General features: G+C 45.8%; 1 long non-coding RNA gene across 1 annotated transcript in view; it reads left to right on the top strand.

Annotated features, from left to right (window-relative positions):
* Window positions 1–17,939, top strand: part of LOC144596900 (uncharacterized) — a 153,703-nt gene extending 135,764 nt beyond the window's left edge. Inside the window, exon 3 of the long non-coding RNA XR_013547660.1 lies at window positions 17,906–17,939. This is a non-coding gene — a long non-coding RNA (uncharacterized LOC144596900). The remainder of the gene's footprint in view (window positions 1–17,905) is intronic.
* The last annotated feature ends 6,428 nt before the right edge of the window (window positions 17,940–24,367 follow it).

A 24,367-nucleotide genomic window follows, 5' to 3' on the forward strand; every position in this document is an offset into this window, starting at 1 on the left:
GCACCGCCATTCAATGCGATCATGGCTGATCACTCTCAATCAGTACCCCGTTCCTGCCTTCTCCCCATACCCCCTCACTCCGCTATCCTTAAGAGCTCTATCCAGCTCTCTCTTGAAAGCATCCAAAGAACTGGCCTCCACTGCCTTCTGAGGCAGAGAATTCCACACCTTCACCACTCTCTGACTGAAAACGTTCTTCCTCATCTCCGTTCTAAATGGCCTACCCCTTATTCTTAAACTGTGGCCCCTTGTTCTGGACTCCCCCAACATTGGGAACATGTTTCCTGCCTCTAATGTGTCCAATCCCCTAATTATCTTATATGTTTCAATAAGACAATAAAGGCATATTATTATTATTATTATTATTAACTGCAGATGCTGGTTTAAACCGAAGATAGACACAAAAAGCTGGAGTTGGAGTACAGAGATGTAGCCAGCTTTGCTCTGTGAATAGCCACTTGGAATAAAAAGTGCATTGCAAGCAGTGAGAAGCTTCAATGCTGATAGATACTTACATTTGAACAGCAATGTTAACTAATAGCAACTCTTGTGGGAATGGTTAAGTTGGAGGATCCGGTAGCTTGTATCGTCATGCCAGGATTGCTTCCTGCTTTCTTTACAGTGCTTCCAACACATAGCAGTGTCAGTGGAATATATTGCACTTCATCGTTAGAGCAGCTTTACCCGAAAACAATTTGCAGTAGATTTCAGGAGATTTAGTAGTTGGTGAATGTTATTATAATAAAATCTAATGCAGGGCCCATTTGACCTCGATGAGATGGCAGCTACAGTTATCCCACAGAAGCAGGCATTCTTTCACACCAGGTACAGGTAAAATCCGCTCTAATTTAGCAAGACTTCTTAATTCAGCCTTGGAATTAGATGGGAGTGGCATTGTCATGTGTTTAAGTGTGCTTTAAACACGCTGTTCATTAATCAGTACTTTAAATGACCATTTTGGCTGCTTGTGGGTCACAAGATGAAGTGATTGCAATTTTATGGGCTATTAAAGCTGCTTTATCTCATTTGGTTGGTTTACCAAGCAATATCTAAAACTGGAAAAAAAATCCAATGCATGTAACAGCCTTATTCACTTGAGAGAGACAGTTAACCTCGTTGCTGGTGTCTACCCAATTGAAAGTCATACTTTTATTTGTTAATAAACAAATCAGATGTGCTATTTATTTGGAACCATTTCTAACTTTGACATGAATGGGTTTTCACTTCAGTAGTGAAGCAGCATTTTGAGAGGAATTCTCTCAGTACTGCTTCCTGCCCTTAGTCACCGAGGCAGTGCACTTGGATATTATCAAATATTTAGGCTTAAAGCACAATCAAGGATGCATTATTGAACAAATTTAAAGCAGTCACATTTGGGCCGGCACGGTGGCGCAGCAGTAGAGTTGCTGCCTTACAGCGCTTGCAGCACCAGAGACCCAGGTTCGAATCCGACTATGGGTGCTGCCTGTATGGAGTTTGTACGTTCTCCCCGTGTGTTTTCTCCGATATCTCTGGTTTCCTCCCACACTCCAAAGAAGTACTGGCTTGTTGGTTAATTGGCTTGGGTTTGTATACTCGGTATAAGTGTAAATTGTCCCTGGTGTGTGTAGGCTTGTGTTGGTGTGTGGGGACCGCAGGTTGGTGCAGACACGGTGGGCTGAAGGGCGTGTTTCTGCGCTCTATCTCAAAACTAATATGAAGTTCCTTAGATGTGACCTGCAGCAAATTCATGGGTAGACTGAAAGCGCAGCGGCCTGGCAAAGGAGGTGTGAAGAAAGGTGTCTGTGTGGCATGAGGTCTCCCATCAAGATGGATGGGCACGAAATTTCTGACACAAGAAATACACCATTTAGAATTTGACTGAGGCTGAGAGAGCAAATCTGATTTGTGACATGTTGTACAAATGAGGCGTTCGATGCAAAAGAAAACCTTAAAAGCAAATCTCAGGGCGGCACGGTGACGTGGCGGGAGAGTTGCTGACTTACAGCGCTTGCAGTGCCGGAGACCCTGATTCGATCCCGACCACAGGCGCCGTCTGTACGGAGTTTGTACGTTCTCCCCGTGACCTGCGTGGGTTTTCTCCGAGTTCTTTGGTTTCCTCCCACGCTCCAATGATGTACAGGTTTGTAGGTTAATTGGCTTGGCGTACGTGTACATTGTCACTAGTGTGTGTAGGATAGTGTTAGCATGCGGGGATCGCTGGTCGGCGCAGATCCGGTGGGCCGATGGGCCTGTTTCTGCGCTGTTAACTAAACTAGGGTAAACAAACACATAAGTGAACATCTAAGAGACTGTTGAGTCTTCAACAGGGAAGGCAAGGATGCCACTGTTTTGCAGTTTCAAACGCAAGATAAATTCTTTATCTCGGTGTTCGATTGGATGGTTTCCAGTGCAAAGGAACAATAAATATGTCGACTGAAGCCCTGAGAGACTTAATCCTGGCAATTACTGCAGGATGCTGTGCTTGCCAGTGACGAATGCGGTTGATTCCACTGGCCTACACAGGGTCAATGGGAGGTCACCTGGGGGGCAGCAATTCATGAGGCCACCCAACACACTCTTGCTATTATTCTGGCTGTGAATGTGACAGGACAGGGTCTCAGCTTCCCATGAACCTTCCCAGGGGGTCTTGTAAGGGACAAATTATTTAAATACCTCCTACAAGGCCCATTAGGTGTAGGAAAGGCCGATTTTCTGCTTTATATGTCAGACTTGAAGGATTTGATTTAATTAAATGTTTAAAAAAAATATATATATATTACTTGAAACTTTTTTGGTGTAATAACAAGCACGTTCAACTGAGCTCACAATGCTGTTGACACCCATTGATGAATGCGGGCGACACCTCACCCAGGATCTGCTCTAGATCTTCACCAAAATAAACAGGGAGGGAGAAATTTCTCTTTGACGATGTGTGGCGAGAATTGGTTTAAGTCAAGTTTAGTTTAGTTTATAGATAGAGCGCGGGAACAGGATCTTCGGCCCACCGAGTCCGCACCGACCAGCGATCCCCGCACTTTAACTGTGTCCAACGCTAGGGGCAATTTTACATCCATTCAATTATACCAAGCCAATAAACCTACAGACCCGTCTGTGTTTGGAGTGTGGGAGGAAACCGGAGATCCCGGAGACAACACACGCAGGTCACGGGGGGAACGTACAGACTCCGTACAGACGGCGCCCGTAGTCAGGATGGAACCCGGGGACATTTCTCATGATGATTGGGGGGGGGGGGGGGGGGGGGGGGGAGGGGCTGGAACTAGGGGGCATTTTTGTTTCTGAATAAGGGACTCATTTCAGGCAGGAGTGAGGAGAGGGACCTTCTCCCACAGGGCCGTGGATCTTTAGAATACTCTTCCACAGAGAATCATATTATAGAATTATATTAGAATCAGAGTCGTTCAGTACGGAAACAGGCCCGTTGTTCCAGCTCATGCATGCTGACCAAGATGCCCCATCTAATCTGGCCCACTTCTTGATTAGCATGTGTGTCAGGGGTTATGGGGAGAAGGCAGGACAATGGGGTTAGGAGGGAGAGATAGATCAGCCATGATTGAATGGCGGAGTAGACTTGATGGGCCAAATGGCCTAATTCTACTCCTATTCCTTATGACCTTATGACATGACCCGCACGGTAGCGCAGCGGTAGAGTTGCTGCTTTACAGCGAATGCAGCGCCGGAGACTCAGGTTCGATCCTGACTACGGGTGCTGCACTGTAAGGAGTATGTACGTTCTCCCCGTGACCTGCGTGGGTTTTCTCCGAGATCTTCGGTTTCCTCCCACACTCCAAAGACGTACAGGTATGTAGGTTAATTGGCTGGGTAAATGTAAAAATTGTCCCTAGTGGGTGTAGGATAGTGTTAATGTACGGGGATCACTGGGCGGCACGGACTTGGTGGGCCGAAAAGGCCTGTTTCCGGCTGTATATATATGATATGATGATATGATATGATGACCCATATGCCTGTGCTTGGCCCAAATCCCTCCAAACCTTTTTCTATCCACATACCTGTCCAAATGGCTTGTAAATGTTCCTTCCTGCCACAATTCCTTCCTCTGGCGAGATAGAGGTCGACAGGCATTTAATCTACAAGTATTACTCAGGTCGGGACTGGACCAGCCATGATTACACTGAACGGCGGGGCAGGTTTAATGAGTTTAGGAGCAAGGAGGTCCTACTGCAGTTGTACAGGGCCCTGGTGAGACCGCACCTGGAGTATTGTGTGCAATTTTGGTCTCCTAATTTGAGGATGGACATTCTGGCTATTGAGGGAGTGCAGCGTAGGTTCACCAGGTTAATTCCCGGGATGGTGGGACTGATTTATGATGAAAGAACGGGTCGACCATCTGCCCCTATTCCTTATGTTCTTATAAAAAAAGCATGAAAATGTTTCCACATAACCTCAAGGGCAAACCTCTTCTTGAAGGAAGCCAAGTGTAAAAATCTTGCAGGAAAATTAAGAGCTAATTCTGAATATAATCTTCTCTCCCGGGTCCAAATTTGATGCTTGTTCTACTTATTGCCAATTTTAGCAAAGGGTCCTTCACCAGCTATTAGGCCCATAATTAACATATCAAGGAATTTTAGGCACCTGCTCATTCATGAATAGAGCCCTGGGAACGATTCTTATGCAAGTTGCTTCAACACTGGCTAAACTGATATTTGTGTGCCTGCTTTACACCGATAAAATCATCAGGATACATTCAAAACCTGCCCCATTTAACCACAAAGGGTAACACATAAATGCAGAAAAAATGTTCCCGATGTTGGGGGAGTCCAGAACCGGGGGTCACGGTTTAAGAATAAGGGGCAGGCTATTTAGGACTGAGATGAGGAAAAACCTTTTCACCCAGAGAGTTGTGAATCTGTGGAATTCTTTGCCACAGAAGGCAGTGGAGGCCAATTCACTGAATGTTTTCAAGAGAGAATTAGATTTCACTCTTCGGGCTAACGGAATCAAGGGATATGGGGAGAAAGCAGGAACGGGGTACTGATTTTGGATGGTCAGCCATGATCACATTGAATGGCGGTGCTGGCTGGAAGGGCCGAATGGCCTACTCCTACACCTATTTCCTATGTTTCTATGTTTCTGTAAGCATAGGCTGTTTGTACCCAGAGTCAGTTTCTGATTTCCGTCAACTTTCACTTTCAATGGGCTAACTGTCATTCTAGATTTCTTCGTGCAATCTTCTGCTCAGCCCAGACTTGAAGCCCGTATCCCTAAAGTCTGTGCTTCGTAGACGTTTGTTGGCTGGTTTCAATGAAAACACCCTTTCTGTCCCTTTGGCAAATAAGGAGACCTATTTAGATTAAGCGATTAAATTAAGTGGATTACCATTTTCATAATTATCACAGACAAAAAAATTATAAAATACCGTTAATATATCATTATTTATATAATCAATCCCCAGCATCAGCCTATAAATGAGTAACATCTATGGATTTGCCTTAACATTTGGATCATGTTTATGTTGTTGTTGTTGTTCGTCCTTCGGGTTTGAAGATGACCGTGACTTCACTTTCAGTCTTATTATTTCGACCGCTGATTGGGATCGCCGCCAGCCGTGGTACGCTGGCCGAGGTTGAAGTCATGACTTGCGCTTGACTTGGATTTAAGTGAGGGGGAGTTGCTCAGATCGTCGGCCTCACTCTCTCGTCCCGGCCTATCGGGTTCCAGCAGCAAGACATAGTCGGGACGGCTGGGGACAGGTCAGGATGCAGTGGATGGTCAGAAGTGTCCCACGTATCTCACTCTGCCCTGTTTGCGCTCCACGGCGCTTTGCTGGGATCGTCTTTCTGCCCGTTGAACCTTCTGGTGGTTTCCTCCGCGCAGTCCGCCGAACCCAGGCTTCACGTGCTAGATAGACAAGCCCTAAAGCCACTGGAACCCACGACTTGCCGACTGCACTTGTGGCATGCACACAAGACAGTGGAGACATCGTGGGGGCGGGGGTAGTCCTGCGGCTGATCCCACGGCTTGGGGGGACGGTGGAGACCGGGGACGTTCTCTCTGGGCGGTGGTCCACAGCCCCACGGGCGGGGAGGGGAGCGCCTTCCGCCGGCTGCTGCTGCTCCTCAGGCCCCGGGTACGGGCCCCAGGCCGCGGCTCCAGTCTCCCCGGGGCGCTGGCGAGGGGCTACTGTCCCGGCCCGGGAGACCCGGCCTCCAGTCGCCTACAACCCAGCCATGCTGCCCCCGGGAGGCAGGGTTGCCCTGGCCCTAGCCCTGGCCCTGCCCGCCCACGTTGTACGAGGGGTGGCGGCCATGGCAGCGCGGTGGGGCAAAGGCCGCCGGAGGCCCGCGGTAAGATGGTGGCGCCCACTCCATGGCCGACTCCTCTGCTGCATCTAAATGTACTGTTTATAGAACTGTGCCATTTGTATGTGTTCTCCAAAGCACACAGATTCTTGCAAATGTCATTATAATTAGCATTAGTACATCACACTTTTCATATGATATCACTTCCGCGCCTGACTATAGTCGTGCGAAGTAGCAAAAACAACATGAACTAGACAGTGCTTAACAACTTCACAGCCCGCAGATCACGTTGACGTTTTTCTGTTAATCTGTGAAAGGCGGCCATAAATTAAATATGTAACTGGTCAAGGAAACTCTGAGTACATTCCCATTCTCGACCACAGTGTTGCTCAGTGTTAAAAAGGCGAGTTTAAGTGGTCGCAGGCAGATCTACTGAACTGATCCATCCTGACATCAGCCACTCCCACTCTCTCCACGTCAAGTCAAGTCAAGTCAGGGTAGACACAAAATGCTGGAGTAACTCAGCGGGACATGCAGCATCTCTGGAAGGAAGGAATGGGTCACAAAATGCTGGAGTAACTCAGAGGGACAGGCAGCATCTCTGGAGAGAAGGAATGGGTCACAAAATGCTGGAGGAACTCAGCGGGACAGGCAGCATCTCTGGAGAGAAGGAATGGGTCACAAAACTCAGCGGGACAGGCAGCATCTCTGGAGAGAAGGAATGGGTCACAAAACTCAGCGGGACAGGCAGCATCTCTGGAGAGAAGGAATGGGTCACAAAACTCAGCGGGACAGGCAGCATCTCTGGAGAGAAGAAATGGGTCACAAAATTTAGCGGGACAGGCAGCATCTCTGGAAGGAAGGAATGGGTCACAAAATGCTGGAGTAACTCAGCGGGACAGGCAGCATCTCTGGAGAGAAGGAATGGGTCTCGCTGAGTTACTCCAGCATTTTTGTGTCTATTTTTGGTTTCAACCAATATCTGCAGTTCCTTCCTTCACATCAAGTCAAGTGAAGTTGGGTTTATTGTTCTCTGCAAAAGTATGGTGAGGAACAGGCAGAATGGAAAGTCTTTCTTGCAATAGGTTCACGTGCACACAGACTCAGACAAATACACACAAACAGATTTTTCACACCTTATACATAGATTACACATAAAAGCTTCAAAAGAAAAAGGACTGTGCAAAAAAAACAGGAAATTAGTGCAAAAACATACTCAGAAAATTAGCACAAGAGTAGTGCAAGGGGTGAACCATGGCGTGATGCTGTTGGAAACAGCTGAGAGCACTGACTATCTTGGAGGTGGCCAGACTACACTTCACTCAGCACCAGCCTCATCTCTTGCAAAGCTGTTCCAGCAGAAACATAGAAACATGGAAACGTAGAAAATAGATGCAGGAGGAGGCCATTTGGCCCTTCGAACCAGCACCGCCATTCATTGTGATCATGGCTGATCATCCACAATCAGTAACCCGTGCCTGCCTTCTCCCCATATCCCTTGATTCCACTAGCCCCTCGGGCTCTATCCAACTCTCTTTTAAATTCATCCAGTGAATTGGCCTCCACTGCCCTCTGTGGCAGAGAATTCCACAAATTCACAACTCTCTGGGTGAAAAGGTTTCTTCCCCACCTCAGTTTTAAATGAGCTCCCCTTTATTCTTAGACTGTGGCCCCTGGTTCTGGACTCCCCCAACATTGGAACATTCTTCAGTTCAGTTCAAGTACAGTTCTTCTTTTTCACCATTCCTCCCAGACCAAGGTTTATCCATTTCCACTGTGGTCATCTGGGCTCTAGGTAGGGGTGCCAATTATCTCACTCCCAAATACGGGACAAGGTGATGTCACTGCCCCGTGCCATTTGTGACCTCACCCAGCCAGCGGCCAGGTCCTCCTGCTCCTCCAATGGCGGCTGCCCGGGCTTGGAGGCGGGTTGCTATGCAACCTCCTCCGTTAGGCGAACACATTCCGTTAGCCTACACTGTCCTGGCCGACAGCGGCCCGCGGGCCTAATACCGGACAATGGCAGTCCCGCGCGGGACAAACCAATTTAGCCCAAAATACGGGATGTCCCGGCTAATAAGGGACAGTTGGCAACCCTACCTCTAGGGTGGCTGATGATGCCATTGCGGGAATCACAGATGGATCCACAGATGGGGCGAGAGATGTTTTGATGGATAATGGTGGGTCCTGACTCATGGTCCTGGTTTGTCGATTAAGGCACATTTCATGTTATCAAGAAGGAGGCGACGAAAGGGTGGTGAATCTGTGGAATTCTTTGCCACAGAAGGCTGTGGAGGCCAAGTCAGTGGATATATTTAAGGCAGAGATAGATAGATTCTTGATTAGTACGGGTGTCAGGGGTTACGGGGAGAAGGCAGGAGAATGGGGTTAGGAGGGAGAGGTATATCAGCCGTGATTAAATGGCGGAATAGACCTGATGGGCCGAATGGCCTAACTCTACTCCTATCTCTTACGATCTTATGAATGCTGAGAAGTGAAACAAAACTGGTGTGGCTGTAGTTTCCTTTATGTTGTTGTGGAGTAGAAGGTAGAATTAGGAACATTCTTTTTTAAAGCAGTAATTAACAAATGTCTGCAGTGTCTTTAGACTTTGAGACACAGCGTGGGATATATCTGGAGATACAGGCCTTTCAGCCCACCAAGTCCGCGCTGATCAGTGATCAGCCCGCACTATCCTAGTCACTCAAGTCAAGTCAAGTCAAGTCAAGTTTATTTGTCACATACATATACAACATGTGCAGTGAAATGAAAGTGGCAACTCCTGCGGATTGTGCTAAAACTACAAAACAGAATAGAATTATTTTTTTTAACACAAAAAATAAATTAATACAGTAAATTAAATTAGTCCCTGGTGATGTGAGAGTTAACAGTCCTGATGGTCTGTTTACGGGCCATCAGGACGACAGTCCTCGGGACAATTTACAATTTTTTCAACCTAAACCAATTAACCTACAAACCTGTACGTCTTTGAAGTGTGGGAGGGACCATTCTGGCTAGCAACCAGAGAAAACCCATGCGGTCACGGTGGCGCAGCAGTAGAGTTGCTGCCTTACAGCGAATGCAGCGCCAGAGACTCACTGCTGACTACGGGCGCCGTCTGTACGGAGTTTGTACGTTCTCCCCGTGACCTGCGTGGGTTTTCTCCGAGGTCTTCGGTTTCCTCCCACACTCCAAAGAGGTACAGGTATGTAGGTTAATTGACTGGGTAAATGTAAAAAAAAATTGTCCCTAGTGTGTGTAGGATAGTGTTAATGTGCGGGGATTGCTGGGCGGCGCGCACTCGGTGGGCCGAAGGGCCTGTTTCCGCACTGTATCTCTAAATATAAAAATCTAAATCTAAACGTCGAAACTCCGTAGCGACAGCACCAGTAGTCAGGTTCGAAGCCGGGTCTCTGGTGCGTCAGGCAGCAACTCTACCGCTGCGCCACCGTGCCACCCCTTGTGGCAATGATGTATAAATGTCAAACCACATAGTGTGCTCAGTTCTTAAAGAGGAAGCTGTCTTAATATGGATTACAGTGATAGTAATGCAGTTGTGAGTGTGGTGATGGAAAATGGGCTTGTGGCCTCTGCATTTGTAGACGGTGGATAATTACAAAGCTTACTGCGTACATGTCGAGCTATTAAGAGAAGCAGCTACAACAAATTCAACTAAAGAAGAATAGCCTTTTGTACATTTCCCAGTTTTTTTATTTTTCACCAAACATGTCAGGGGAATAGCAAAGACACCCCTATAGATGGACCCCACCCCCTTCACCATCATTCGCATTTATTGAGTGGGGGAGGGGCGGCTCTATTGGTTCCTGGGAATCAAGAGATGCTGACATTCGGGGAGTGGGTCTGAACATTCAATGTTGTCCTGCTTTCTGCTGTGGAAAATACCAGCGCTTTGTATTTGTCACCCGTTGTGTCTCGTTAGCGCGGCTGCAGAACGTACTTACTTGGACACTAAAAGGCCGGAGTAACTCAGCGGGTCAGACAGCATCTCTGGAGAAAAGGAATATGTTGAAGAGACTCCGGAGAAAGGTCTCGACCCAAAACGTCACCTATTCCTTTTCTGGATTCTCCAGAGATGCTGCCTGACCAGCTGTGTTACTTCAGCATTTTGTGTCTACCTTCGGTTTAAACCAGTATCTGCAGTTTCTTCCTACACAACTTACCAACGTCTTGTGTTAGAGGGCAGGGGTAATACTGTTGGGAGAAGGAAGGGGCTTTGTCTGATTTGGAACTCATTTGAGTCAATTGCAATGACCATTGTGAATTAACGCAGCTAGTTTGGAATCCTGCAACAGAGAAGACCCTCTGCTGGGCTTGTGGTTACAGGCTGCTTGTAGTTGAGACCGAGGATAGGACACAAATAGCTGGAGTAAGTCAGCAGGTCAGACAACATCTCTGGAGAAAACGAATAGGTCACGTTTTGGGTCGAGACCCTTCTTCAGACTAGTTTGACTCAAACTCATTGAAAGGCAGCCCCCACCTCATGTAACGGAATTTTAATCTCACAGAATTCACAGATCATTAGCCAAAAATTTGAGAGCCAGAATAAAATGTACCCGCGTGTGATTTACATGATACAAAGTAAATAAGTCAACACAAAATGTATTCCTATTTCAACTTATGTTTCTCGATGCGCCCTGCTTTATGGACAGTTACAATACGGACGGTAAAAAAAAAACACAAGGAAATAGGAGCAGGAGCAGGCCAACCGGCCCCTCGAGCCCGCCCCGCCATTCAATACGATCATGGCTGATCCCACCCCAACCCCCTTCCCACTATTGCCCTTCTTCCCACCCAAAAGAACCGTGTGATATCTTGGGAGAGGCGAAAAACCGGATAAAAACCCAGGCCTATTTGGGAAAAAAATCGGGGAAATTCCTCTCCGACCCCAAGCTAGGCGATCGAAACTTGTCCAGGAGATTACTCAGGTCTTACTATACTAACAATAGCTCATGTCCACTTCCCTGCCTGCTCCCCGTAACCCCTAATTCCCTTGTCTATTAAAAAACAATCTATTTCCGTTTTTAATTTATTTAACGTTCCTGCTTCCACAGCTCCCAGAGGCAGCGAATTCCACAGACTAACCACCCTCTGAGTGAAGACGTTTCTCCTCATCTCAGTTTTAAAAGAGCCCCCTCTTATTCTAAGACTATGCCCCCTAGTTCTGGTCTCCCCGATCATCGGAAACATCGGTATTCTCGGAATACATCCCCTCCCCGTCCCCCTCTAAGGCGCACATCGACTGCTCTCATTGAAACTAAACCACCAGAAGGGGAATGAGTTGGATGTGAGATGTTTGCACCTTTACACATCTTTAGCAGGATTATCAAGGTTATTTCCTATGATTCTTGGATAGAGTGGAAGTGGAGAGGATGTCTCCACTAGTGGGAGAGTCTAGGACTAGAGGTCAAAGCCTCAGAATTAAAGGACTTTCCTTTAGGAAGGAGATGAGGAGGAATTTCTTTAATCAGAGGGTGGTGAATCTGTGGAATTCTTTGCCACAGATGGCTGTGGAGGCCAAGTCAATGGATATATTTAAGGCAGAGATAGATAGATTCTTGATTAGTGCAGGTGTCAGAGGCTATGGGGAGAAGGCAGGAGAAAGGGGTTAGCAGGGAGAGATAGATCAGCCATGATTGAATGGCGGAGTAGACTTGATGGGCCGAATGGCCTAATTCTTCTCCTATCACTTATGACCTTATGACCTTATTCACCATTGGCTGGATGCTCAGCTAGATCTGCTACCTACACAGTGCGGCTACACAAGCACTTGTGAGGGCAGGTAACCTACGAGGAGGTGCTCACCTCCTGAAGATCTTGGAGTCTCGCCACCACACACCAGGCACAAGTCAGGACACCTCTCTGGTTGCCTGTCGGAGAGCAGCCGCAACAATAGTCAAGAAGAACGTTATTCACGACAGGTACTACTGCAGCGGAACTCTATGCTTCGTGACGATCAAAACAATTTAAGTGCTGGAAATTTGAAAATAACGCAGAAAATGGCAGAGGCACCCAACAGGCCAGGCAGCCTTTGTGTTTCACGTGTTTTATATCTCCATCGACTGGAGAAATAAATCAAAGGTTCTCCAACAATGGGCACTAAAGATTTTGAACTTTTCCTGTTCAGGATGGAGATGTTGCTAGGCAGAATGGCTGTAGAACAGATGACCCAGTGCATGATCCAGCAGCCCACAGCAGACCTTCCAAACACAATGTAACTGACCCAAACGAAGATGTACCATCCGAACACACAGACCAGCCTGATGTCCATGAATATTATAATATTCCCATCGTTGTGAACTACCATATTTTAGCTCATCAACTGCATCTCTGGTTGCTAAAACCATTGAGAAGCAAATGGTGTTTATTAAAAAGGTACTAAATGAAAGAAGCCATCAGATAATGGTCTTGTATTTTTAATACTGCCTCTCTTCCTTTCTTTCTGTCTTTTCTTTACCGCACTCTATTTTTCTTTCACTTCCTCCCCTCTCTTTCTCTGTTTATTTCTTTTCCCATTTCCTCACTCTTCTTTCTTCTTTGGAGGCTGAGGGAAGGTCGGGTCGAAGCATAAATGATTACGAGAGGCATAGATAGGGTAGACAGTCGGAACCTTTTCGCAAAGATGGAAATGTCCAATACCAGTGGGTAGAGCCTGAAGTTTGAGCGGGGAAAAGTTTAAACATAGTAACATAGAAACATAGAAAATAGGTACAGGAGGAGGCCATTCGGCCTTTCGAGCCAGCACCGCCATTCATTGTGACCATGGCTGATCATCCACAATCAGTAACTCCTGCCCAACTTCTCCCCATATCCTTTGACTCCACTAGCCCCCAGAGTTCTATCTTAAAGGGGAAGTGCAGAGCAAGCTTTCCACACGGATGGTGGTGGGGGCCTGGAACGTGTTGCCAGGGGTGGTGTTGGAGGCAGATACAATAGTAGCTTTTAAGAGGCTTCAAGATAGGTTCATGGATATGCAGAGAATGAATGGATATGGATCACATGCAGGCAGGGAAGATTAGTTTAACCTTTCATCATGTTTGGCACAGGTATTGTGGGCCAAAGGGGTTTGTTCCTGTGCAGCATTTTTATATTTTCTATACTCTTCCTTTCTTCCTCTCCCCGAGTCTATTTTATTCTCAGACTAGACCAAGTGGACACGTTGGGCTCAAACCTCTCCTGCATTGGTGCAGCACCCTCTCCTTCCCCCCCTCCCCAGGGCCGTCTTAACGCATGGGCCTGATGGGCACTTGCACGGGGGCCCACGAGCACAGGGGCCCCATGCTGATCTGTGTATGTTAAGTGACTTGCAATAAATAAATACTACTTTAAAAATGTAGGTTCAATAAGTGCTTTTTTCGCAACATTTTCGGTCACTAAGTGCCTCTCACAGCGATCTGTAAGTGCTTTTCGCAACAATGTAGCACCCTAAGTCCATCGCTAAGTGCTTTTCGGTAAGTGCTTTTCGCCGACACGACAGGGGGGGGGGGGGCTGGTAGGGAAAGGGGGGTGGGGGAGAGTAACGGTAGGGGCCCCAGTACACTGCTTTGCCCGGGGGCCCATAATGCTATAAAAACGGCCCTGCCCTTCCCCTCTCCCCCCTCCCACTCCCCCTCCCCCCCTTTCCCTCCCCCTACTCCATCCCTCTCAAACCCCCTTAAGGCCCTGTCCCAGTTCGGCGATTTTTTAGGCAACTACAGGCGACTAGGCTGTCACCACACGGTTGGGTGTCACAGGCACGGTCGTGAGTCGTCTCCAAAGAGTCGTAGCGTTTTTCTGGTCGTCGCTGGATTTTGTGAAGGCTTGAAGTTTTTCGGCGACTGTTGGTTTGACACCAATGAGCGTAGCTTGACGGACGTCTCCTGACGTGGGCGCTGTCGGAGTTTGTCGCCTGGTTATCGCCAGGTGACGTAGGTTGTCGCCGGTGCTGACTGCGGCGAATTCCAAGTGTGGACTTGATCTGATCATCCATCAGTGTAATGTGTCCATAAATGATGTTAGGTTTTGTATGTTTTTGCACTAGTATTCTGTTTAAAGTTTGAATTTTAAAGTTTGAAGTTTATTGAAATTTATTGAAGTTTATTACAATATTTTTGTATGCACTGTTGTATGTTCTTATCAACCTTTAAAAAAATTTTGTTTGTATATCAATAAAGGAAATTCTTGACATTTTGACGGGAAATTGATGTATGAAGTTATTGTATTTCAGAATAGTTTCTCATGGCATCACTTTCAAATAGTCACGATGCAGAATGATTGGAAACCCAACCCTACATCCCCTTTTATAGGGAAACTGGGTGAAACGTGAATTGTCTTCAGTTGTCTTCAGTCTTCAGGGTCGTAGCTTGTCGCGGGTGGACGTAGGTTGACTTCGGTTGTTGTAGGTTGTCACCTCTGTGGTGGTAGGTTGTCGTAGGTGCGGTCGTAGGTGGACGTTCTACTTGCGACGATTGGGTCGCCGGTTGTCGGTAGCTTGCCGTAGCTTAACGTCGACTAGGTGGTAGGTTGTTGTAGCTTGTCGTTAACATTGTCGTGGGGGGGGGTGCAGTCGCCGGTTTTTCGGCGACCTGCTACGACTATGACAGTCGCCGGCAGTCGCCTTAAAAAATGCCTAACTGGGACAGGGCCTTTATCCTCCCACCTGTCCCCTCCCTCCCTCCCTCCCTCCCTCCCTCCCTCCCTCCCTCCCTCCCTCCCTCCCTCCCTCCCTCCCTCCCTCCCTCCCTCCCTCCCTCCCTCCCTCCCTCCCTCCCTCCCTCCCTCCCTCCCTCCCTCCCTCCCTCCCTCCCTCCCTCCCTCCCTCCCTCCCTCCCTCCCTCCCTCCCTCCCTCCCTCCCTCCCTCCCTCCCTCCCTCCCTCCCTCTCTCCCTCCCTCCCTCCCTCCCTCCCTCCCTCCCACCCTCCCACCTCCCTCCTCCCTCCCTAGGAGATAGATTTAAACTTTAAAATGTGAATAACTTAAAAAATATGACACCGATTTCAATGAAACTTCTTCCATTAGCACCAAAGGGACGACGGTGAGTAAGGTGGGCCTAACATTGTCGCGCTATCGTGTACCGTTTTGGCTGTAGTTCAGGAACAAACAAACAAACGAACGAGAGTTTTAGTATATAGATGGTGAACTGTATGTATCATTGGCCTTTCCATGGTAGAAAGAATAAAGGCCTGAAAGATGATGCAACACAAGAGACACTGAGTTCAGATCTGAGAGCAAAGTAATTGCAGCTGATTTGGTTCTTATGTGAATTATATAAAGTTGGTTTTAGGGTGGGCACGGTGGCGCGGCGGTAGAGTTGCTGCCTTACAGCGTTTACAGCACCAGAGACTCAGGCTCGATCCTGGCCACGGGCGCCGTCAGTACGGAGTTTGTACGTTCTCCCCGTGACCTGTGTGTGTTTTCTCCAAGATCTTCGGTTTCCTCCCACACCCCAAAGACGCACAGGTATGTAGGTTAATTGGCTCGGTGTAAATGTAAAAATGGTCCCTCGCGGGCGGGGGAGAGCGTTAATGTGCGGGGATCGCTGGTCGGTGCGGACACGCCTGTTTCCGCGCTGTATCTCTAAACTAAAAACTAAAGTTAAAACTACGTATGAAAGCAGTTCATATGGTTCTGTCTGATGTTTATATTGACATATCCCACGTGAACTCTCTGAACAGTATAGATTGGCAAGTCAGGACAATTCCCTTATTAAAGGCATGAAGCTCTAATTCTCTTTCCGTTTCGTTATTCAGGGAAGTTAGAGAGTCTGTTATCAGAAGATAAATCTTGAGCGGGCAGGATGCAGAGCTTTCCTTTCGCCAAAGTTGGGACCATTGCGGCTTTGAGGGAAATGCAGGGCACAGAGCTGGTGTGTGGAATTATAGTCACACGATCTCAATACAAAAATCCCCACCTAAATCAGGTCAAGCTCACGAATAGAAAAAAAAAGGCCCATGAGAGATCTTAGCGTAATTGGTTTTAATAACTTTTAAAATTTGAGACTGACCTATATATGTGAAATCTATTGCAGGTGGTCGGGGCCAGGGAGTTGGGTCACTCCGATCTATTTTAATAGATTCTAAAACAGATTTGTAAGAAGCAAAGGAAAATTTGACTTTAATTTCAAAGTAATGAGCAGCACAGCAGTGGTGATCTTTGCTGAAGCAAATCACCAAATTGCATGTCATTTATTTTACTTTACGGACACCAGAGAACTCCTACATTATATCACAATAAAGTTCACAAGAAGCCGTAACATTATCACCGTGGGTCGGAAGGAACTACAGATGCCGGTTTATACCGAAGAGACCACAAAATGCTAGGGGAAAGGCAGCATCTCTGGGTGGAAAGAATGGGTGACGTTTCGGGTCAAGACCCTTCTTCAGACTGAGAGTCAGGGGAGAGGGAGACACAGAGATAGGGCAGTGTAAGGTGTGAAAACGAGACATCATAGGGGATGTGGGTCGAGGAAAATATAGAATAGATCGTTAGCTTGGAGAAGGTGACATCGAAGCATAGAGAGATAAGATTTAATCAGGGGGACAGTCAGACTGGTCAGAGAACTAGGAAAGGGAAGGGATGGAGAGAGAGGGAAAGCAAGGGTTACCAAGTTAGAGAAGTCAATATTCATACCGCTGGGGTGTAAGAAAATATCTGCAGATGCTGGTACAAATCGCAGGTATTTATTTCACAAAATGCTGGAGTAACTCAGCAGGTCAGGCAGCATCTCAGGAGAGAAGGAATGGGTGACGTTTTGGGTCGAGACCCTTCTTCAGACTGATGTCAGGGGGGGCGGGACAAAGGAAGGATATAGGTGGAGACAGGAAGATAGAGGGAGGTCTGGGAAGGGGAGGGGAAGAGAGGGACAGAGGAACTATCTACAGTTGGAGAAGTCAATGTTCATACCGCTGGGGTGTAAGCTGCCCAGGCGAAATATGAGGTGCTGTTCCTCCAATTTGCGACATCACCCCAATCTTCTCCGGAGTTGTCTGAAACACTTCCTGGCAGAACTTCATTCTGACGACACATCGGATCTTAGTGCGTAATCAGGGAGACTGTGCCTCTATTCCCTTCACCACCCCACTACACTTTGCGAGTAAGTGCTATTAGAATGTGTAGGCAGCCCAAAACATACCCCTTTTCACCTGGTAATCCATTTTTTGTGTACTTAGTTTTCCTACAACTATGTTAAAATTGCATGTCGTTTTGCAGTCAATATGCGTTGGTGTTGAAATGAATCAATCTGGAATACCTGCGGACAGTGTAGCCACCATAATAACAGTAGGCTTTTTCTGCTTGCAGCTTTTTGATTAAAAGTTCGACAAGGTGCAGAAAAACATTAGTTGAACCCAAAACACTGTCCCATTTGCTGAATACCAACTTTCTCAGCAGATGCCGTTTGTTTCAATTACCTTTCCTACTAGCTTATTGGACTTATTATTTCTCTTATGCTTTGCAAAAGTTCTGACTTATATGAACTTAATTTATTCTGATTTGACATGCCAATGTTAGACCTTTTCTCACTGTGTTGCGGGATCATTAAACGGGTTTGTAATTTTGCAAGATCCATACAATCTCCGTGAATGAGTCTGATTAGAATGCTGTTTTGTGTTTATCTCCATTAATGGAATACTCTCCTTTCTTCTGGAAGGGCATGGTGAGACAAGGATACCATAATTGTGCAACAGGATATATATATGAAGGGTCTCGACTCGAAACGTCACCCATTCCTTCTCTCCCGTGATGCTGCCCGACCTGCTGTGTTACTCTAGCACTTTGTGAATAAATACCTTCGATTTGTACCAGCATCTGCAGTTATTTTCTTATATATATATATATATATATATAGACTGGCAAGTGGGCAAAAGTCTGGCAAATAGAGTTTAATGCGGGCAAGTGTGAGGCCATGCACTTCGGTAAGAGAAATCAAAAACAACAGAGTCAGAGTGTTTTATTGTCATATGTCCCAGATAGAACAATGAAATTGTTACTTGCAGCAGCACAACAGAATATGTAAACATAGTGCACTGAAAACGATATAATAAACGAGACAAAAGTTCCGTCTGTTTATATGTACATATTCATATACGCACACACACATATATATATGTGTGTATATATATATATATATATATATATATATATATATATATATATATATATATATATATATGTATGTATGTGTGTGAGTGTATATAAATATGTATATATATATATATATGTGTGTGTGAGTGTATATAAATGTGTGCATGTGTATATATATATGTGTGTGTGTATATGTGTATGTATATGTATATATATACATATATATATACATATATACACACACACATACACACACATATACATGTACATGCATATATGCACACACACACACATATATATATATACACACACACATATATATATATATATAAATATATGTGTGTGTGTACATATATGACAAGGATACCGTGTGTGTATATATATATACACACACACACACACACACACACACACACACACACACACACACACACACACACACACACACACACACACACACACACACACACACACACACACACACACATATATATATATATATAATACACACACACACACATTCGTACACATAAAAAACTAACAAACAATAAAAGTGGACTAATAACAATAATATCCCACGTCATTCAGAGCTTATTTGGTTGTAGTGCTTAATACCCTGATGGCTGGAGGAAAGTATCTGTTCCTGAACCTGGACGTTACAGTTTTCAGGCTCCTGTACCTTCTTCCCGATGGCAGGGGTGAAATGAGTGCATGGCTAGGGTGGTGTGGGTCTCTGATGATGCTGGCTGCATCATCTAAATGATAAAGGCTGCATTATCTAAATAAAGTTAAGAGGGCAAATAACATGTTGGCCTTCATTGAAAAGGGGTTGAGTTTTTAAAATAGGGAGGTTTTCTTGCAATTGTACAGGGTATTTGTGAGGTCGAACTATACTGCATATAGTTATGTCCCCCTTTCCTAAACACATCAGAATATTGGAGCAGCCCAAGGAAGATCGACTCGGCTAATTCCCGGATGAAAGGATTGTCTTTCAAAGAGCGTCTAAATAGTTTGCAGAAATATCTATGAACAGTTAAAGCTGTTTTAATTATTTTTTAAAAATATATTAAAAATGACAATATAGTTAATTTATTTAGGAACACTAAATTTGTTATGATGTTGGGAGTACCCTGTATAGAGCCCTATGTTTCAATCAAAACATTAAGCCCGATCTGTTAGTAAGTATGTATATCTCACTTAAGAGAGATTATATTGTATCATCCTATATTTCAAAGACTCACTTCACTACATTTTCTGAATAAAATTTGCTGTTAATACTTCGACCAGTGGGGCTATCTCCCAAATAAGATACTTCCATGTAACAAACGGTGGCGCAGCGGTAGAGTTGCTGCCTTACAGCGAATGCAGCGTTCGATCAGGTTGACTCAGGTTCGATCCTGACTACGGGCGCCGTCTGTACGGAGTTTGTACGTTCTCCCCGTGACCTGCGTGGGTTTTCTCCGAGATCTTCGGTTTCCTCCCACACTCCAAAGACGTACAGGTATGTAGGTTAATTGATTGGGTAAATGTAAAAAAAATTGTCCCTAATGTGTGTAGGATAGTGTTAATGTGCGGGGATCGCTGGGCGGCGCGGACCCGGTGGGCTGAAGGGCCTGTTTCCGCGCTGTATCTCTAAATCTAAATCTAAAAATCTAAAGTAGTTTAGTTTAGTGTGGGTGTTGCTCCTCTTGATAATGTCAAGATATTGGTCAAAGTGTACTGGTCAGAAGCTTATCTTAATGCACATTAAACATCTTTGAACATAGGTCAGCTTGTGCTGCTGTGCTCGAACTGAGGGCAGCCATAATTCTTTTGTGGCTGGATAAAGAAAGTCCATCACAAATACTGTAAATTTATTCAAATATATATGCAGAGGAATATAAAAAATTGAATGCAAACCTGGGTTAATTAACTATTTTATGAAGGTGGCCCCGTTCATAGGAGTGGGCCTGAGCTGAACGTGTTGCCATGCCTCAGGTAGGGCTCAATATTCCCTTATCATGTATCTGTACACTGTAAGTGGCGTGATTGTAAATCGTATTGTCATTCTGCTGACAGGATAGCACGCAACAAAAGCTTTACACTGTACCTCGGTACACAGAACAATAAACTAATCTGAACTAATCCCTGGGATGGCGGGACTTACATATGAGGAATGACTGGATAGACTGGGCTTGTACTCGCTAGAATTTAGAAGACTGAGGGGGGATCTTATAGAAACATATAAAATTCTTAAAGGGTTGGAGAGGCTAGATGCGGGAAGATTGTTCCCGATGTTAGGGGAGTCCAGAACCAGGGGTCACAGCTTAAGGATAAGGGGGAAGTCTTTTAGGACCGAGATGAGAAAACATTTCTTCACACAGAGAGTGGTGAGTCTGTGGAATTCTCTGCCACAGAAGGTAGTTGAGGCCAGTTCATTGGCTATATTTAAGAGGGAGTTAGATGTGGCCCTTTTTGCTAAAAGGACCAGGGGGTATGGAGAGAAGGCAGGTACAGGTTACTGAGCTGGATGATCAGCCATGATCATATTGAATGGCGGTGCAGGCTCGAAGGGCCGAAAGGCCTATTGCTGCACCTATTTTCTATGTTTCTATGTTTCTATGTTTCTATGTTTCTATGTTTCTATGTTTCTATGTTTCTATGTTTCTATGTTTCTATGAACTGAAGTGAAGTACCAGGTAAGAGTTGTATCCTGCCCCTCAGCTCAGGGCATTATGTACAACCTGCAGACGCAGTGGTGGGTACACGGTGAAGAGATGGGTGAGATGGCCTCCAGTGGAGACCCTAGTCCCCAAACTCCAGTATGGTAGACCGATGATCTACCTCATTGGAGACTCTCGGACTATCTTTAATCGGACTTTACCTTGCGCTAAACATTATTCCCTTTATCATGTACCTATACACTGTGAATGGCTTGATTATAATCATGTCATGTCTCTCTGCTGACTGGTTAGCACGCAACACAACCTTTTTTACTGTGCCTCGGTACACTTGACAATAAACTAAACTTCTAACATAAGGTCATAGGTGATAGGAGTAGAATTAGGCCATTCAGCCCATCAAACCTACTCCACCATTCAATCATGGCTGATCTATCTCTCCCTCCTAACCCCATTCTCCTGCCTTCTCCCCGTAACTTCTGAGACCCGTACTCATCAAAAATCTATCTATCTCTGCCTTACCAAATCCATCTATCTCTGCCAAACTTCAGTGTCTTTCAACACCGCGGCCAGGCATCAATAGACAATAGACAATAGACAATAGGTGCAGGAGGAGGCCATTCAGCCCTTCGAGCCAGCACCGCCATTCAATGCGATCATGGCTGATCACTCTCAATCAGTACCCCGTTCCTGCCTTCTCCCCATACCCCCTCACTCCGCTATCCTTAAGAGCTCTATCCAGCTCTCTCTTGAAAGCATCCAACGAACTGGCCTCCACTGCCTTCTGAGGCAGAGAATTCCACACCTTCACCACTCTCTGACTGAAAAAGTTCTTCCTCATCTCCGTTCTAAATGGCCTACCCCTTATTCTTAAACTGTGGCCCCTTGTTCTGGACTCCCCCAACATTGGGAACATGTTTCCTGCCTCTAATGTGTCCAATCCCCTAATTATCTTATATGTTTCAATAAGATCCCCCCTCATCCTTCTAAATTCCAGTGTATACAAGCCTAATTGCTCCAGCCTTTCAACATACGACAGTCCCGCCATTCCGGGAATCAACCTAGTGAACCTACGCTGCACGCCCTCCATAGCAAGAATATCCTTCCTCAAATTTGGAGACCAAAACTGCACACAGTACTCCAGGTGCGGTCTCACCAGGGCCCGGTACAACTGGCATCAGTTTTCAATGGACGCCAGGCTGGCTCAGAGCAAGGTCTGGTCCAAACCGTTATTGCATGGGCCAAGGTAAAAAGTCACTGTTATGTGCACTTCCCATATTTTCGGGTTTCCACTGCTTTATAGCACTGACTCACCAACCGCATGTACCTGACAAACCCCCCCCACCTGCCAATGGTATGAACATCCATCTCAATCAAACAACTTCAGTTTGCAATCTAATTTAATAAGCTTACCTCATCCTAATATTTGTAGAAATGGTTCTGAAATACAAACACGAACAAATTAACCCCAAATATCCTGACTATTTCAATGCCTTACTTCTTCACTTGACTTTCTGCAGCCTTTGTGGAATTATAACTCGGCAAATTTGGAGCTTTGCAAGATGCAGCATCAAGTAACAGGAATATTTCATGTTGAATGGGGATTAGTCTGATGAAGATAACGCCCCACAGGCATTGGAGTAAAGATCAAGATCATAAATATTAATTTGTTAATTCTCCACAAAAGAGGAATGAAGCAAATAATGTGATCTAAAATATTTTTCTCCGTTGGAAATAGTTGTTAAAGTTCACCTGTTTCCGTATCCTTCAGCTTTGATAATCTCACTTGCTGAATTCTAATTCATTGGAATCTAGCGATTCTCATTCACATTTCCCCGCTCCAGACACCTAAAGAGCTCTCTACTCACCTGAAGAATGGCTTTGACCCAAAACGTCACCCACTCCTCCTCTTCAGAGATGCTGCCTGTCCCGCTGAGTTACTCCAGCATTTTATGTCTATGTTCGGTGTCCACCAGCATCTGCAGTTCCTTGCTACATCTGTATTTAATATTCTCACCATAAAAAAAAGCAGATGTACCCCCGGTTGATCTCCAAAACTCGAGACCTCCATGACCTAGAAGGGCCGGTGATGTATGCATGAGACAAGCACGCCTTCCTGTCCTGGAACTATATCATATCATATCATCATATCATATATTTACAGCCGGAAACAGGCCTTTTCGGCCCACCAACTCCGTGCCGCCCAGCGATCCCCGTATATTAACACTATCCTACACCCACTAGGGAAAATTTTTACATTTACCCAGCCAATTAACCTACATACCTGTACGTCTTTGGAGTGTGGGAGGAAACCGAAGATCACGGAGAAAACCTACGCAGGTCACGGGGAGAACGTACAAACTCCTTACAGTGCAGCACCCGTAGTCAGGATCGAACCTGAGTCTCCGGCGCTGCATTCGCTGTAAAGCAGCAACTCTACCGCTGCGCTACCGTGCCGGTAGAGGATACTTAGAGGAGATTGGGTATGTCGACGTGTGATACTCTCTTGAACTTCTACAGCTGTACAGTAAGGACCATGTTGACTGGTTGCATCACGGTCTGGTTCAGCAACTTGAACGCCCAGGAGCGAAGAAGACTGCAAAAAGTGGTGAACGCTGCCCAGTCCATCACGGCTACTGACCTCCCCACCGTCAAAGGGATCTACAGGAGTCGCTGCCTCAAAAAATAAACCAGCATCATCAGAGACCCACATCACCCTGGCCACTCATTTATTTCACTCTTGCAATTGGGAAGAAAATATAGGAGCTTGAAAACTCCTATGTCCAGGTTCAGGAGAAGCTTCTTCCCAATAACCATCAGGTATTAAACCTCCAAATAAGCTCTGAAATAGACACATTTGAGGGCCATTGTTTTTGTCTATGCTCCATTATACATATATATATATATGTGTACATATCTACATACTGATCCATCATATATACATATATAAGATTAATATATTTATTTATTCACAAAATGCTGGAGTAACTCAGCAGGTAAGGCAGCATCTCGGGAGAGAAGGAATGGGTGACGTTTCGGGTCGAGACCCTTCTTCAGATTAATATATATATATAAGATCTCTCTCTCTCTCTCTCTTTTTTTTTTCAATGACTTTATTCAGCACAAACACATGATACATCACATCAAAACCACAATCAGAGGTTACAAACACATCAAGTAATCATTATAATACAATGTTGCCTTCATTATTTACAATGCTCTCAACCCCCCGCGGTGACCAGCGCCCACGGAAGGCCTCCAGAGTCCCCATGGTCTCCGCGTGTTCCCTCTCTAGGGACACGCGCGCACGGACGTAGGCCCGGAAGAGGGGAAGGCAGCCCACTCTGGCAAGACCATCGACTGCCCGC

This window comes from Rhinoraja longicauda, chromosome 9, assembly GCF_053455715.1.
Source record: "Rhinoraja longicauda isolate Sanriku21f chromosome 9, sRhiLon1.1, whole genome shotgun sequence".
NCBI classification, from domain to species: Eukaryota; Metazoa; Chordata; class Chondrichthyes; order Rajiformes; family Arhynchobatidae; genus Rhinoraja; species Rhinoraja longicauda.